Below are 16,963 nucleotides of genomic sequence, written 5' to 3'. Positions count from 1 at the left end.
AGCTCTAGAATTAATTCTGAAGATGGTAGAGCGCATTCAGACTGGGTAGACTTCTTGTATATGCTGTATAATTTCAGCTAAACTGACAAATGATATCAAATTTCTATAATTTTATGTCAAACACTTAAATTTGATATAGCCTACGGCAGTAGGATTTACAGTGTGTTAACAATGGCAGTGTTCTACCTTAGTGGTTCCTGTACCACCAACTGTATTCTGTTCTGCCCAGAGTACCCCTGAAGTACCCCCTCATGTGCATTTATCCAGTAAGCCTATGGTTTCATGAGTCTTCTCAAGTACCCATGGTGGATAGGCTAAGAACCCCCTTTGGATAGTGTTACGGTGCGTGAATGAGGACCCAAAAGCGAATTAACTTAAACAGAGCTTCTTTAATTACCAAACATAGGTAGGCTCAGACGGACCGGCAGATTCCGACAGGACAAGACAAGGTTACAGCAAACATGACGACAGTCTGGTTCAGGCATGAAACACAACAAACAAGAATCCGACAAGGACAGGAACAAAAACAGAGAGAGATATAGGGGACTAATCAGAGGGAAAAAGGGAACAGGTGGGAAAAGGGGTGACGAGGTGGTTAGGAGGAGACAAGGCACAGCTGGGGGAAAGAGGGGGTGGAAAGGTAACCTAACAACGACCAGCAGAGGGAGACAGGGTGAAGGGAAAGGACAGAGACAAGACACAACATGACAGTACATGACAGATAGGCTAAGAACTAACTGTGGATAGGCTAAGAACTAACTGTGGATAGGCTAAGAACTAACTGTGGATAGGCTAAGAACTAACTGTGGATAGGTTAAGAACTAACTGTGGATAGGCTAAGAACTAACTGTGGGTAGACTACGAACCCCTGGGGATAGGCTAAGAACCCCTGTGGATAGACTAAGAACCCCCTGTGGGTAGGCTAAGAACCCCCTGTGGATAGGCTAAGAACCCCTTGTGGATAGGCTAAGAACCCCTTGTGGATAGGCTAAGAACCCCTGTGGACAGACTAATAACCTCCTGTGGATAGGCTAAGAACCCCTGTGGATAGGTTAAGAACCCCCTGTGGATAGGCTAAGAACCCCTTGTGGATAGGCTAAGAACCCCTTGTGGATAGGCTAAGAACCCCTGTGGACAGACTAATAACCTCCTGTGGATAGGCTAAGAACCCCTGTGGATAGGTTAAGAACCCCCTGTGGGTAGACTAAGAACCCCCTGTGGATAGGCTAAGACCCCCCGTGGATAGGCTAAGAACCCCCCGTGGTTAGGCTAAGAACCCCCTGTGGATAGGCTAAGAACCCCCTGTGGATAGGCTAAGAACTAACTGTGGATAGGCTAAGAACCCCTGTGGATAGGCTAAGAACTAACTATGGATAGGCTAAGAACCCCTGTGGATAGGCTAAGAACTAACTGTGGATAGGCTAAGAACCCCCTGTGGATAGGCAAAAAAAAAAACTGGGGATAGCCTAAGAACCCCTTGTGGGTAGGCTAAGAACCCCCTGTAGGTAGACTAAGAACCCCCTGTGGATAGGCTAAGAACCCCCTGTGGATAGACTAAGAACCCCCTGTGGATAGGCTAAGAACCCCGTGGATAGACTAAGAACCCCCTGTGGGTAGACTAAGAACCCCTGTGGATAGTCTAAGAACCCCCTGTGGATAGGCTAAGAACCCCCTGTGGGTTGACTAAGAACCCCCTGTGGATAGGCTAAGAACCCCTGTGGATAGGCTAAGAACCCCCTGTGGGTAGACTAAGTACCCCCTGTGGATAGGCTAAGAACCCATGTGGATAGGCTAAGAACCCCCTGTGGGTAGACTAAGAACCCCCTGTGGATAGGCTAAGAACCCATGTGGATAGACTAAGAACCCCTGTGGATAGGCTAAGAACCCCCTGTGGGTAGACTAAGAACCCCCTGTGGATAGGCTAAGAACTAACTGTGGATAGGCTAAGAACTAACTGTGGATAGGCTAAGAACTAACTGTGGATAGGTTAAGAACTAACTGTGGATAGGCTAAGAACTAACTGTGGGTAGACTACGAACCCCTGGGGATAGGCTAAGAACCCCTGTGGATAGACTAAGAACCCCCTGTGGGTAGACTAAGAACCCCCTGTGGATAGGCTAAGAACCCCCTGTGGATAGGCTAAGAACCCCTGTGGATAGACTAAGAACCCCTGTGGATAGACTAAGAACCCCCTGTGGATAGGCTAAGAACCCCCTGTGGATAGGCTAAGAACCCCTTGTGGATAGGCTAAGAACCCCTGTGGATAGACTAAGAACCCCTGTGGACAGACTAATAACCTCCTGTGGATAGGCTAAGAACCCCTGTGGATAGGTTAAGAACCCCCTGTGGGTAGACTAAGAACCCCCTGTGGATAGGCTAAGACCCCCTGTGGATAGGCTAAGAACCCCCCGTGGATAGGCAAAAAAAAAACTGGGGATAGGCTAAGAACCCCTTGTGGGTAGGCTAAGAACCCCCTGTAGGTAGACTAAGAACCCCCTGTGGATAGGCTAAGAACCCCCTGTGGATAGGCTAAGAACCCCCTGTGGATAGGCTAAGAACCCCTGTGGATAGACTAAGAACCCCCTGTGGGTAGACTAAGAACCCCTGTGGATAGTCTAAGAACCCCCTGTGGATAGGCTAAGAACCCCCTGTGGGTTGACTAAGAACCCCCTGTGGATAGGCTAAGAACCCCTGTGGATAGGCTAATAACCCCCTGTGGGTAGACTAAGTACCCCCTGTGGATAGGCTAAGAACCCATGTGGATAGGCTAAGAACCCCCTGTGGGTAGACTAAGAACCCCCTGTGGATAGGCTAAGAACCCATGTGGATAGACTAAGAACCCCTGTGGATAGGCTAAGAACCCCCTGTGGGTAGACTAAGAACCCCCTGTGGATAGGCTAAGAACCCCCTGTGGGTTGACTAAGAACCCCCTGTGGATAGGCTAAGAACCCCTGTGGATAGGCTAAGAACCCCCTGTGGGTAGACTAAGAACCCCCTGTGGATAGGCTAAGAACCCCCTGGAAGTTCTAGTAGCCTTGGTTGGAACCACTGCTCTACCTTGATCATGTGAATATTCACATTATAACTATGACTGCTGAAATGTCAGATCACGTGTGTGATCTTTCCACTGCTACGGGGTAACACACAACATCTGTCAGGCATAGCTTCTGCTCAGCCTCAGGAAACACCGGTTGGCACCATTCGACTGGAAACAAAAAAAAATCTACATTGGCATCCCCACTTTACAGGCTCCTGAAGAAAGGAGGGCTGAAACAATGAAATAACTGTGCCAGTTTCTGAGCAGTTAGGAGTGAATTACTTGTCAGCTATTCAATTGGAGGAAAAATCATTAGCGAGTGAGAGGCACTTCTTTTTTCTCACATGAAGTAATCTGGAGACAAAGGGAACTTTGAGTGAAATACTGAAATATACAGTGAAACCATGTCAGTCACGCATTCTCCGCAGGGAAGAAAAGAGGACTTTAGGAAGCAGTGATGACTGTCCCTGACAGCATTTGTGATTTTAGCAGCCTAAGACATTGGACATAAAGGTGGCTATATCAAATTGAATTTGATGTGAATATTAAAACTGTGCATGTATTGATGAAATATTCAGCTTTTAATGAGGCTGTGTGATGCTATTTGAATTATCATCTACAAAGGAAGTAATTCGTAATATTTTACAATCCATTGAAACAAAAATGGAGCAATGACATGCATACCTTTCATTAACAAGGAAACATTATGTGAACAGTTTGGGGTAAAATTATTTGTGGCTCATTGTTAGATAGCTGAACGATGAGTTCTCATCAGTTTCACTGTGCAATGCAACTCACAGCTCATTTTGCTTTACCAGTTGAATAAGCTTTGAAAAGGCTCTACAGCTCCCCTATAGGCAGCACTCATAGTTGCATAACGCATACATTACATTGGTCTCCAGTCCACATGGAGGGTACAACAATACTTCACACTTTCAACATCAAACACTGGGAATCTCACATGATTATCTCATCATTATTTGAATAATGAATCAATGTATCTATATAATCACCAGCCAAGTCTCATATGGCATATGTTCAGTAGTAGACAGTATGGTTTTACAGAGCGGGGTAGGTGGTAGTTATCTCAAAGTGAAGACCCAACGTGTCCCTAATGGTGGCCTCCCCTTTCAGTACGAATAGCAGTAGTTCAGCCAGTGAATACAGTTACACGACCATGGGCCTTTTCCTGTGGGGTAACAGGAGTGTCAGGCAGAACAAAGGGAGAGCTTGTCATACTGCCAGCCTGCTCTCATAGACTAGACGTAGCATAGTAAATGTAAATCTGGGAATCCAAATTAACATAATATGTTACGTTTAGTATGGTTACATAAAACAGAAGGTACCTAATGGCAAAAACTAAAATAGTTGGTTGGGGTGGATGGATGGATGGATTTCGCAAATGTCTAGAAACCCAAAGGTTGCGTAGTCGAATCTCATCAAGGACAACTTTAGCATTGTAGATAATTAGCAACTTTGCATTTACTTGCTACTTTGCAACTACTTAGCATGTTAGCCAACCCTTCCCCTATCCTCTAACCTTAACCTTATCTCTAACCTTAACCCTAACCTTAACCCCTAACCCTAACCCCTAGCCTAGCTAACGTTAGCCACCTGGCGACCTAGCTAACGTTGGCCACAACAAATTGGAATTCGTACCATATCATACAGCAAATTCATAAGATATTGTACATATTACAATCCGTAACATATTGTACGTATTACAATTTCAACAATATCATACGAATTATAATTTGTAACAAATCACAGGAAATGTTATTTATTATTATTATTTTTTATTTATTTCACCTTTATTTAACAAGGTAGGTTAGTTGAGATCAAGTTCTAATTTACAACTGTGACCTGGCCAAGATAAAGCAAAGCAGTGCGACACATAGAACAACACAGAGTTCCACATGGAAAAAACAAGCATACAGTCAATAACACAATAGGAAAAAAATGATGTCTATATACAGTGTGTGCAAATGGCGTGAGGAGATAGGATGATGGACGTCTACAAATTAATACGTACCTAACTAAACTTAACATATCATACTAATTGTTACGTCTACCCTTGAGTCCAAGTTGGTACTACTTGTGCCTCATCCATAATGGATCAAAGGTGTAGAGTTCGGACACTGTTTGAACAACACAACATGCAAATTACCAGAATTGTCTCTCACTTGGCAAAGCTCTATAGCGATTTCACCATTGCTTCACCATGCAGTCATCAAGCAAAAGGCGTGGGAATACTTCCAGGCAAAATATCATTGTCAGTGGGTTATATGCAATTAACTAGACCTCGAAAAAACGTTTAGTATTGAAAAGTACAATTGTGAACATATTATAGTCAGTAGGTTATATGACATTAAAGAAACCAAAAAAAACTTTAGCATCGAGAAGTTCAATTGTGAACATGTTACCACTGCATATGCATTACATCTTGGCATTGTAGCGTTGGGCATACACAAAATGTAATTAGACAGGCCTTGCTCAGAAAAGCGCCTCTAGCTAAATTAAAGCTCTTTAGGACTTTATGGGGAAAATAAAATAACATACTGCCATAATGAATAGTGAAAAGACTGGCTCTCTGCATTGTACAGAGGGAACATTTTCCATGGCTCTTGAGCCACTGCTAGTGGGGGCAATAGTGAGGGGATCGGACCGTAAAAGAAAGATAGCCCTGTTCGTTGATCCCTGTAATGGCCTGTAGGTCTGGGGGTTAAACAGTACAGTATAATCGCCATGTGTCTCCGGCTAACAAATCAAATCAGTCCCCCCAAAAATGGTCACATGCGCCAAATACAACAATACTTACTTACAAGCCCATAACCAACTATGCAGTTTTAATACAAGTAAGAGTTAAGAAAAATATTTACTAAATAAACTAAAGTAAAAAATAAAAGAACAACAATAAATGAAGAGTAACGAGGCTACAGTACATACAGGGGTACCGGTAATACGCTGTTTTCATGGGTGAATTCAATGGCTCAGGCCAGAGAGGGTGACTAGAACACTACTAGGCCATGCTAGATCATTATTATACCTACCATATTTTCAGACTCTCAACCTGGGAATCTAATTTGATTGTGTACGGAAATATATTGAGATATTAAACACAATTGTCTCGCTTGTATCTATGGTTTCAAACATAAGGATGTATGGCATCGGTTAATTAAAAAGTGTCTTTCTCACCGTTGATCTTCTAATTATACTGAACAGTGGTATCCTTCTACAACTGTAATTACTAATGATATTGCCTTCAGAGTTTCATTATGTGCTTTATTATTAAGGCAGACAAAATGATATGTAATGTAATGCTTTGGATCACTTAGACAAACAGTGCAGCAGAGAAGGGAATGGAAAGGTCCTATATCTTTGTCTCTGATTATTCTCCTGTGGACTGTGTAGTGATTATTGTGATGGTGTAGTGAGTATTATGATGGTGTAGTGATTATTGTGATGGTGTAGTGAGTATTATGATGGTGTAGTGAGCATTGTGATGGTGTAGTGAGTATTGTGATGGTGTAGTGAGTATTACAATGGTGTAGTGAGTATTGTGATAGTGTAGTGAGTATTGCGATGGTGTAGTGAGAATTGTGATGGTGCAGTGAGTATTGTGATGGTGCAGTGAGTATTGTGATGGTGTAGTGATTATTGTGATGGTGTAGTGAGTATTGTGATGGTGTAGTGAGTATTGTGATGGTGTAGTGAGTATTGTGATGGTGTAGTGAGTATTATGATGGTGTAGTGAGTATTATGATGGTGTAGTGAGTATTATGATGGTGTAGTGAGTATTGTGATGGTGTAGTGCGGATTGTGATGGTGTAGCGAGTATTGTGATGGTGTAGTGAGTATTGTAATGGCATAGTGAGTATTGTGATGGTGCAGTGAGTATTGTGATGGTGTAGTGAGTATTGTAATGGCATAGTGAGTATTGTGATGGCGTAGTGAGTATTGTGATGGTGTAGTGAGTATTGTGATGGTGTAGTGAGTATTGTGATGGTGTAGTGAGTATTTTGATGGTGTAGTGAGTATTATGATGGTGAAGTGAGTATTATGATGGTGTAGTGAGTATTGTGATGGTGTATTGAGTATTATGATTGTGTAGTGAGTATTGTGATGGTGTAGTTAGTATTGTGAGGATGTAGCGAGTATTATGATGGTGAAGTGAGTATTATGATGGTGTAGTGAGTATTGTGATGGTGTAGTGAGTATTGTGATGGTGTAGCGAGTATTGTGATGTTGTAGTGAGTATTGTGATGGTGTAGTGAGTATTGTGAAGGTGTATCTTCCAAGAGATCAAAAGCCAGGACAAATGGTAGACTGATCTAGAGATTGGGGATGACACACACACGTGTGCAGACACACACACGCATGCGGACACACGCCTGCGGACATTCACACACACACATCACACACATTCCCACGATCTATAGCCTTGTGGAACCTGTGTGGAGTTGGCCTTTAGGTCTCTACAGACTCCCTCTGATGCGTTTGGTCGTCTCATCATGTAAAATCAAGCCAATGTCAAAACAACACCTGTCTCTCTCCAATAGGAGACAGGAAAAACTGTCACACACCAAAAACTGGAAGCCTGTTCAGACAGAGCAGCACCACTTCAAATATGTCACTGCAGCGCTAGCTAATTCTCTGGAGTGGGACTGAGTGCTTCACAACATTATCAACTGTGACAGGCAGATTGTGTTTTCACGTGAGCATGATCGACAACAGATTACACACGGCCTGGGCTGTTCCTGTTGGCCCAAGAAATGTGTTGGTGTTTATCTCACTCTTATGAAAGGCAGACTGGCTACTTTGCTTCTTCCAGTTACACACACACACACACACACACACACACACACACACACACACACACACACACACACACACACACACACACACACACACACACACACACACACACAAATATTTAGGCAGCCCAATTATGTGTGTGACACATGCTCTGAAGTCAGTGCCAGGGAAGGCTTCAGAAACAATCTGAGCCAGATCAAAATCACTAACCACACTTTGTGTGTTTGACTCACATCCAGTCGCCATTTTCTTCTTCTCCTCTATGCACAATGCATGCCAAACCTCATGAAATTGCATTTGCCCAAAAGCCTACCGTCTGTGTACACATGGTGACATATTTCAAATTGTATAATCATTCTGGCAAACAGTGCGTTTTATTCATGGAACTTTGAAGCGGCTGTCAATTCCCCTAAAGTGCTAAACATGTTCAGGTCGGGATCTCTCATAACTGGGAGAGACAGGGGGAGGGAAGCCTCAATAAAGTATGTCAGGAGGGGACAGTGGGCTCCAGGGGTGGGCTAAATGTAGTTTCATTGGAAATATATACACACTTAACACTAAACTAGACAAATCTCGGGTCAAGTTAAAAGTAAAGGAACGCGGTATATTATGCTCTCTGACCCTTTCTGAAATTAGATGACATGTCCCATCACTGTAGGAATTAGATTTACTCAAATATGGTTAGCTGATTAACGGACAACACTCAACATTCCAGTGGGTGGTAAAATACATCATATGCATCGTGAACAATATGATTTGGAGACAAGATGTACTTTGACTATAAAACAACGTTTTGAACACTATTTTTAAACAAATCAAAACGGAACTAAAAAGACTATTAGGCAAAAACCTCCATGGACACTATTACATCTGTAAACCACGCAATAATGAAGCCATGTATTGGTGTGAAAGCTGAATTGTAGTTACAATATATTATGACTGATACATGTGGAAAACTTAAATAAAGCTTATTTTAAACCAAAAAAAAGATAGATTAAAGGGGGTGTGGGGTAGCTATTAGCGTGCCAGATGAATTTTTTGTAATTTTTTTATTTCATTTTACCTTTATTTAACCAGGTAGGCTAGTTGAGAACAAGTTCTCATTTACAACTGCGACCTGGCCAAGATAAAGCATAGCAGTGTGAACAAACAGCAACACAGAGTTACACATGGAGTAAACAATAAACAAGTCAATAACACAGTAGAAAAAAGAAAAAAAAGTTTTAAAAAAGAGTCTATAATCATTGTGTGCAAAAGGCATGAGGAGGTAGGCGAATAATTACAATTTAGCAGATTAACACTGGAGTGATAAATGATCAGATGGTCATGTGCAGGTAGAGATACTGGTGTGCAAAAGAGCAGAAAAGTAAATAAATAAAAACAGTATGGGGATGAGGTAGGTATATTGGGTGGGCTATTTACCGATGGCCTATGTACAGCTGCAGCGATCGGTTAGCTGCTCAGATAGCAGATGTTTAAAGTTGGTGAGGGAGATAAAAGTCTCCAACTTCATCGATTTTTGCAATTCGTTCCAGTCACAGGCAGCAGAGAACTGGAAGGAAAGGCGGCCAAATGAGGTGTTGGCTTTAGGGATGATCAGTGAGATACATCTGCTGGAGCATGTGCTACCGGTGGGTGTTGCCATCGTGACCAGTGAACTGAGATAAGGCGGAGCTTTACCTAGCATGGACTTGTAGATGACCTGGAGCCAGTGGGTCTGGCGACGAATATGTAGCGAGGGCCAGCCGACTAGAGCATACAGGTCGCAGTGGTGGGTGGTATAAGGTGCTTTAGTAACAAAGCGGATGGCACTGTGATAAACTGCATCCAGTTTGCTGAGTAGAGTATTGGAAGCCATTTTGACTATCCTACCGAAGTCGAGGATCGGTAGGATAGTCAGTTTTACTAGGGTAAGTTTGGCGGCGTGAGTGAAGGAGGCTTTGTTGCGAAATAGAAAGCCAATTCTAGATTTGATTTTGGATTGGAGATGTTTGATATGAGTCTGGAAGGAGAGTTTACAGTTTAGCCAGACACCTAGGTACTTATAGATGTCCACATATGAATGCGTCAGACCAGTTTAGGATACTAAGTGTCACGCCCTGACCTTAGAATGCCTTTTATTCTCTCATTTGGTTAGGTCAGGGTGTGACTAGGGTGGGTACTCTAGTTTTTTTATTTCTATGTTGGCCTGGTATGGTTCCCAATCAGAGGCAGCTGTCTATCGTTGTCTCTGATTAGGGATCATATTTAGGCAGCCTTTTCCTACTGGGTTTTTGTGGGATCTTGTTTTTGTATTGTAGCCTTTTTGCACTACAAAGCTGCACGTTAGTTTTGTTACTCTTTATTGTTTTGTTGCTGGTTCACATTAAATAACATGATGGACGCCTTCCACGCTGCACCTTGGTCCAATCCTTCCAACAACGATTGTTACACTAAGTCAATCTATTTACAAGACAACTGAGCATAAGACTACAAGGAGAATGTGAGATGAGCAGATGTATCAATGTCCTAAAATTGCTGTCCACAGAAAAACAGGGTGGCACAACAATGTCTGCAGATGTGTAACATTTAGTTGGTAACTGTATAGCCACAAGACAAAACAGACTTAGTCAGATATGCTGACCCGATCAGTCTCACTCCACTCTCTAATGGAGTCAGTAATTAAATCCCTCTCTAAAGTTATCCAATGTAAATAATATGATCATGATACTACTTAATAGCACATTACAATGTGTCTCCCCATGATGCGTAGCACTGACAGTGCTTATGACTATTTTAAAACTATTTTCATATTGTCCAAAAACCATACGCTGTGTGGCCAAGGTGCCTGTATAAGCCAGCAGATGGGGAAAACCCTCATTCCATCTCATTTGCAACACCATCGAATAAGTTCAGTCATTTCATTGTGTTGATGCAATAACTCCCTTTTCCATAGACTCCTCCCTCTAGATCCTGGCCACTTCAGGACACCTATCATACCTTCAATATTATATTTTCATCTCTCACATACTCTTATATAAGTGACTAGTTTAACAAGCATTCTCCCAGTCTGATTGTCTTACTCTGATCTCTCCAGGTGCCAAACGACCGAAGACAACCTCAAAACACAGACACCCACCAGGACATTTCTGATGAATCACTGAGAGACCACAAACAACACACACACACACACACACACACACACCCCACAGAGAGGGCACTGAGGCTGATGTCTGGAAAGTGGTGGGTACAAGCTCCTTTAAACTGTGCAGTCTGTCACTCCATAGCAACACATAATAAACTGTACACTCTGTCACTCCATAGAAAGCCATAATAAACTGTACAGTCTGTCACTCCATAGCAACCCATAATAAACTGTATAGTCTGTCACTCCATAGCAACCCATTATAAACTGTGCAGTCTGTCACTCCATAGCAACCCATTATAAAATGTACAGTCTGTCACTCCATAGCAACCCATAACACACGTCACAGTAAAGATACTCGGCAGCACACCGTGAGTAAAGCTCCACAAATCATCTCAGGACTAAGATTCCTCTATCCTATGTCATTCACCTACAAAGTTGTGTGTTGTGTTAAAGTTACTATGTGACCATTGTCATGTGTGGGGGTCACTTAGTGTTTTAGCATGCTGAGCTCCATGGCCTACCCTTGATAACTGTCATGATGTGCGATGGGCCTCCTGTGTCTAATAGCCTCTAGCCTATCGATTGTTCTAGTGTTCATCCAGAGGAAATTCAATTAAAGATTAAAGGGTCACGTGACGTGAAGGTGGTATCCTGAGTAATCAGACACCAAAGGTTTCAGTTACAGACCCTAGTGTCCGCCCGTCAAGCAGATTAGCCAGCTTGATTTATTTATTAACTGATTTCATGTTCCCCTTTTTTTCTCAGACTTGCCTTGTACAGTACTGAGGTGACAGGCCCGCCCAGCAGATAAAGGGTTAAAATAATGCTAAGCTATTCTACAGCCAGGTAGACTTTTGACACAAAGGCCAAATGTTTGTTACTAGGGGAAATTAAGAGGACCATTTTTTAAACAACTATTCTAGAATGTTGAAGCTGAGATGCATGATGTGAATATATCAGAACTGTGGTATTACCGAACCTATCTGAGGTCCATCTCACAAACCCTTTTGGCTCCTTTGTCTTGTCTGAAGAGGCATACTTGCTGTTCCAATTGTTATCTTCACACTAATTGAGTGGATGATTTGAGATCATTTGGTTGGGGGATAACCCTTGCTAATTTGCTCATGCTTACTGTCTGTGTCAGGCCTTATCTTGGGAGATAACTGGAGCATGGAGAATGATTGACAGGTGCAGAACAACTGTAGATGAACGTTACATTTTCTCACAGAAACATTTACTTATGCAAATATCTGAATGTTTTTAGAAATCGTCCTGTGACAAAAATGAAACAATGTATTATTATTATTATTATTACTATAATTGTACCTGTTTAGTCCATAGGCTATGCTGCATCCGATCAAATACAATATTACAGTCAACTGGGCCTTCATATTTAACGCTTAATTAATGACAGTGTGTAATGTTAATAGAATCAATTACAAGGACAACAACCACAACAGTTTGGCCACATGAATTTCATTAGGTGGGCCAGCTGTACAAGTTAAAAGTACACCCTCCACGGTTATTTATTTAAAGCACATAGCCGCCATAATCATACTCTCTGACAGTCCTTTCACAGTGCTTAATTGTCCGTCCACTTTATCAGGTTTGTGATAATAATGCATTAGTGCTAAGCCTCTCTCATCAAAGTAGTTGAGAAATGTGAGCCCGCCCCCTTTCAGGAGTAAAACCTAATATTTCTCTGCGCTGGGAGAGGGTGAGGGAGAGACTCGGCCAGGATTGTGGGAGCGAAGAGAAACAGCCCTCACAACATCATCAGCTACAGACGTCCACGGCTTCAACCGTCCCTTCTTTTCGCCGACACATCACTGGAGACCAAGCAACCATCATCACTGTCCTCAAAGACACAGTCAGACGAGAGAGTGGCTAGTTTTTGATATTATTTCATAGTGCCGTTCTTTTTTGAGTTGCGTTGCTACCAGTGCTGGATTTAAGTGCGTCTTTGCGAAGTCCATCCCGGGCACCCAACGGCTTCCTGTACGCTCTGTCATTCGGCCGGACGACACAACCGGAGACTGCCTGTGGTATCTCGCACTTACCGGACAGATTTCATGCATAATAAAGTGAGTAACGTGCTACTACATCTATCAAATCTTTGTCATATCCAGAGAACACGTTGTATCTCGATGGAAGCAGCGAGGTGTCTTTATTTATAATCTTTGGTGTCAGTTTGACATCACCGGGAAACTCGAGCGCTATTTTGAAGCGCGTTACCTCCCCAAAAACTTCACTACACCTATTGATTCAATGTGATAATGAGCATCTTATCTCAAAGCATATGACAACGGTGTCTGTTAATTAAATAGGCTACAAGCAGCAAAATAAGTACGAGAGTCAAGTTTTGTCTCGTGGTTTTGTTGTCACATAAGTGTTGCTTTGACCTTGCAGTGTTTCTTTCCCACAATATCGCAGCACCATATCCACAGGCGCACAATAGACTGATAGAGCTACTGGCAGCGTCCTTATGGTATTATATTATTCAGCATTTTACAATAATTCCTCTGAAATATTTGTATAGGCCTATTAGTTTAGTTTAAATATATATATATATATATATATATATATATATATATATATATATACATATTTTTTTTTTTAAACTAATATATATATTTAAACTAATCTATATATATATATATATATATATATATATATATATATATATATATATAGATAGATAGATAGATAGATAGATATACCGGTAGGCGCGTAGATACATTTATAACAAGTCACAACCCGGAATAAAATGCATTATTTCTGCTGGTCTCACAAATTAGTAAAGTATTGACTGTTAATAATGATTAATAATGAAGTATACCCTGCTTTATATGAGTGTCCCATTTTGTAGATTGAATTCTACAAAACTTGTCAGAAGTTAGGCTTGACACATTTTACATTACAACAAAGTTTCCCAATGCATTCTGAATTAATGCAACTCAACATAATCATGTTTTACTGGTATATTATGAAGATGTGAGTTAGTTGTCTTAATTGACTTTTTTTTAATGATTTAAAACAAGTCACATTCACACCTGTTAACTGACATTACTGCCAGATGAAATGATTCAGCTTCCCTGTTGGATTTGTATGCCATAGTTTCACAGTCTAATAGAACATCCAACTATACAATATTCATGTGTAATTGTAGTCAGTCAAGCAATGTAGCTAAATTGTGGAGGATAGATAGCCTAGTGATGACAATTCAGACAAACTAAAGTGTGTCTGTTTTCTTGGGGCTTAAGGAAGATACTAGTAGGTTTTTACAGTTTCTACCCATCAGAAATATAAGTACCTAATTATTAAGCTATATGCATAGCATATTTTTGGGCTGTAAAGTCAGGGCTCTATGTTCATTGAACAAATATATTATATATAACATTTCACTCATGATAGCTTTTGTATAGTAGAAATGTTCTGTGAAGTCTTTAAACCAGGCTAAATTGAGCTTGGTATAAAGAGTGGGACAGAGAACACTGTCTGAAATAACTGTAAATTAAAAACAAATGTAAATTAAAATTGCATTAATATTTTGGATATAATATAATTTGGAACCCCTCATAGATATTTACACAAATAGAGTAAGGCACATTTTCTATATTAAATAGTGCCTTCATTTCTGATACCTTAGGGAAACTTAGCTTGCTAAGACTGAGTGTGTATTATGCAGATTGTATGCGCTTGTATATCTAATATTAATATAATAATACTTTTTATACTGTAAATTAGTATCATGATGTGAAATGAAAATGATCTATTTACTCAATGCCATGATTTCTCAAAATGAGTCACAATTATTGAATTGCCTAATTATGACGTTTCTGGATTATTTTGTAGAAAGGAATTGAGCAGAGGCAGTGATTGTGAGGACATTCTGGAAAAGTACAGCCCCATCCAGAGGCTTTTAGAGTTGCTACCACCTCTGGGCTGTTGGACTACTGGAAATACAAGCAACGCTCAGTGCAAGGCTAATGTCTCTGCGTTTATCAGTAATATCAGCTCAGTATTCAGTAAAGTGGGATTTGCTTGTTTGATTCAAGGCTCCAGTGTATTTTGCATTACTCAGAATGTTCTGGAAGTTCTGTTGTGAAGGAGTATATGGGAAGTTGTCCTTTGGCAAAGAGTAGTGGACATACACATTTACTGTACTCCTTCCCACTCCCACCATCAATGAAGATGTTCTTTGTGTCGCTCGCCTGTTGCTCTCTCGGGATTTAGAGTTAGGTTAATCTGCTCAGAGGGAAGGTGAGCGCTCACATGTGGACACACGATTACACACAGAGGACTCTCTCAGCCAAGCTCTGTAATATCAGAGTCACACACTCCCTCTCTCTCTCTCTCTCTCTCTCTCTCTCTCTCTCTCTCTCTCTCTCTCTCTCTCTCTCTCTCTCCCTCTGCTCTCTCACTGTTCTCTCCCTCTCTCTCTCTCTCTCCCTCTCTCTCTCCCTCTCTCTCTCTCCCTCCCTCTCTCTCTCTGCTTTGTTTCTCTTACTCTTCTCAGACATGTCCTTCCTAACAAATCATTGGGGATTTTGGATGCCGATTCACAAAACCAACAGTGACAACATGCTCTTACCCTTCTCACAAAGAGGGATTAGGGGGTCACGTGTCACTCTGATTGGCCAGGGCATTTAGCTGATTGTCGAAGCACATCGCTGTACACCAGGGGCTCAATAAAGCTGTATTCAAGTGAAGGGACACCCTTTGTGCCAGGATCACTGCTTTTCTGTAAACCCAAAAAAACATCTTCAGCTTCCTCTGAGTGACCAGTGTAGTTAGAATGTTCCTCTCTAGTACTGATTTATGAACAGAGAGAAGATTTACTGGTTGATATTCAACAGCATGACCTGAGAGAGTTCAGCTCCCTGTTGGCATTCAGTGAAATAAGGAAATCTGTCAAAGAGTGCTTGATTTAAGGCGTACACTAGCATGCTCCGTAAACTCTAAAAAGGACTGCTGAATTTGGTCGCTTACGTTTGAAGGGAATAGTCTCGACAGTGATACTTATGGGCATATGCTACATAAGCAAGGTTCAAAATACCATCCTAATGAAGGAAAAAGTAAATCTATGAAAACATTTTTCTAAATAGAAACATCAGAAGCGTTTACGTTTACTTTAAAGTTAGATTTTTTTCCCCCCCCAGTAATGGTCGCAAATGTTTTGGAAGGGGTTTGCAGAGTTTGCTCAGTTAAACATCAGTAAAACACTTTAATTTGCAGGTTAGCAAGATCTTGTGGTAGATACTAGATACTGAAGTAATTGCACTTTATGCCCTTCGGCTTAAGCGGGTAACATTTGAAGCAATTCAGAGGAATCTTATTTACTTCAGATGAGGAGGAGACATCATATTTTACACCATGAGGGGATATTCTCACAAATGACATTGTATTTTTGGGGTCCTTTTTCCACGAAAATGTGACGATGATACACTCAGGAACTCCAGCATACAGTACACAGGAAGGGTGCTTTTCTTCTCCTATTTGATCTGAAATGAACAGTGCAATAGAGCTGAGCTCTGCTCCGAATAGCACACTGGAGTTGTTCTGCTGTATTGGAGCAGGTTCAAATCATTTGATAACTTGAGGGGTTTCAGTGTGAGCCCTCTACAGCTAGGTATGGGCTGAATATTGTTCTGTTTAGATTTTTTTTTTTTACTTACAAAAAAGTATCTGGGCAACCTAAGCATGTGTTTATTTACTAATTTAGTGCAAATCCCAATTATATTGTCCTAACTGATGTATGTGTTGGGAATATTTCCCTCTGTGTTTGTGTTTATTGCAAGCATTGTCACAGTATCTTTATTAGGCTGCAATTACTAATAAAGTTAATAAATAAGCCCAAGAAAGTATTGTAGTGCTTCAATGCTTTATGATGTAGTTCAATGCAGATATGAGTGTGTCCTGGTTTGCATAACGAAGTCTTCTGTCTCTATCTAGTAATTAGCCATGACGTTCAGCAACTTTTC

General features: G+C 41.2%; 1 protein-coding gene across 16 annotated transcripts in view; it reads left to right on the top strand.

Moving 5' to 3' along the window:
* Positions 1 to 16,963, top strand: part of LOC110525107 (myocyte-specific enhancer factor 2C) — a 111,500-nt gene that overhangs the window by 5,852 nt on the left and 88,685 nt on the right. For 3 of the 16 annotated variants that reach the window (XM_090237049.1, XM_090237056.1, XM_036979457.2), the window contains exon 2: positions 10,929 to 11,074. The exons of 8 other annotated variants lie outside the window; for them this stretch is intronic. The gene's annotated coding sequence lies outside the window, so the exon portion shown is untranslated. Of the gene's footprint in view, positions 1 to 10,928; positions 11,075 to 12,533; positions 13,064 to 16,963 lie in introns of those variants that run through there. 5 more of the 16 variants (XM_036979463.2, XM_036979461.2, XM_036979462.2 and 2 more) reach the window with 3 other exon arrangements.

The sequence above is a fragment of the Oncorhynchus mykiss genome, chromosome 6, assembly GCF_057628025.1.
Source record: "Oncorhynchus mykiss isolate SJ-2025 chromosome 6, ASM5762802v1, whole genome shotgun sequence".
Taxonomy (NCBI): Eukaryota; Metazoa; Chordata; class Actinopteri; order Salmoniformes; family Salmonidae; genus Oncorhynchus; species Oncorhynchus mykiss.
The sequence above is the reverse complement of the archived record's forward strand: the minus strand, read 5'-3'. Positions and strand labels throughout refer to the sequence as shown.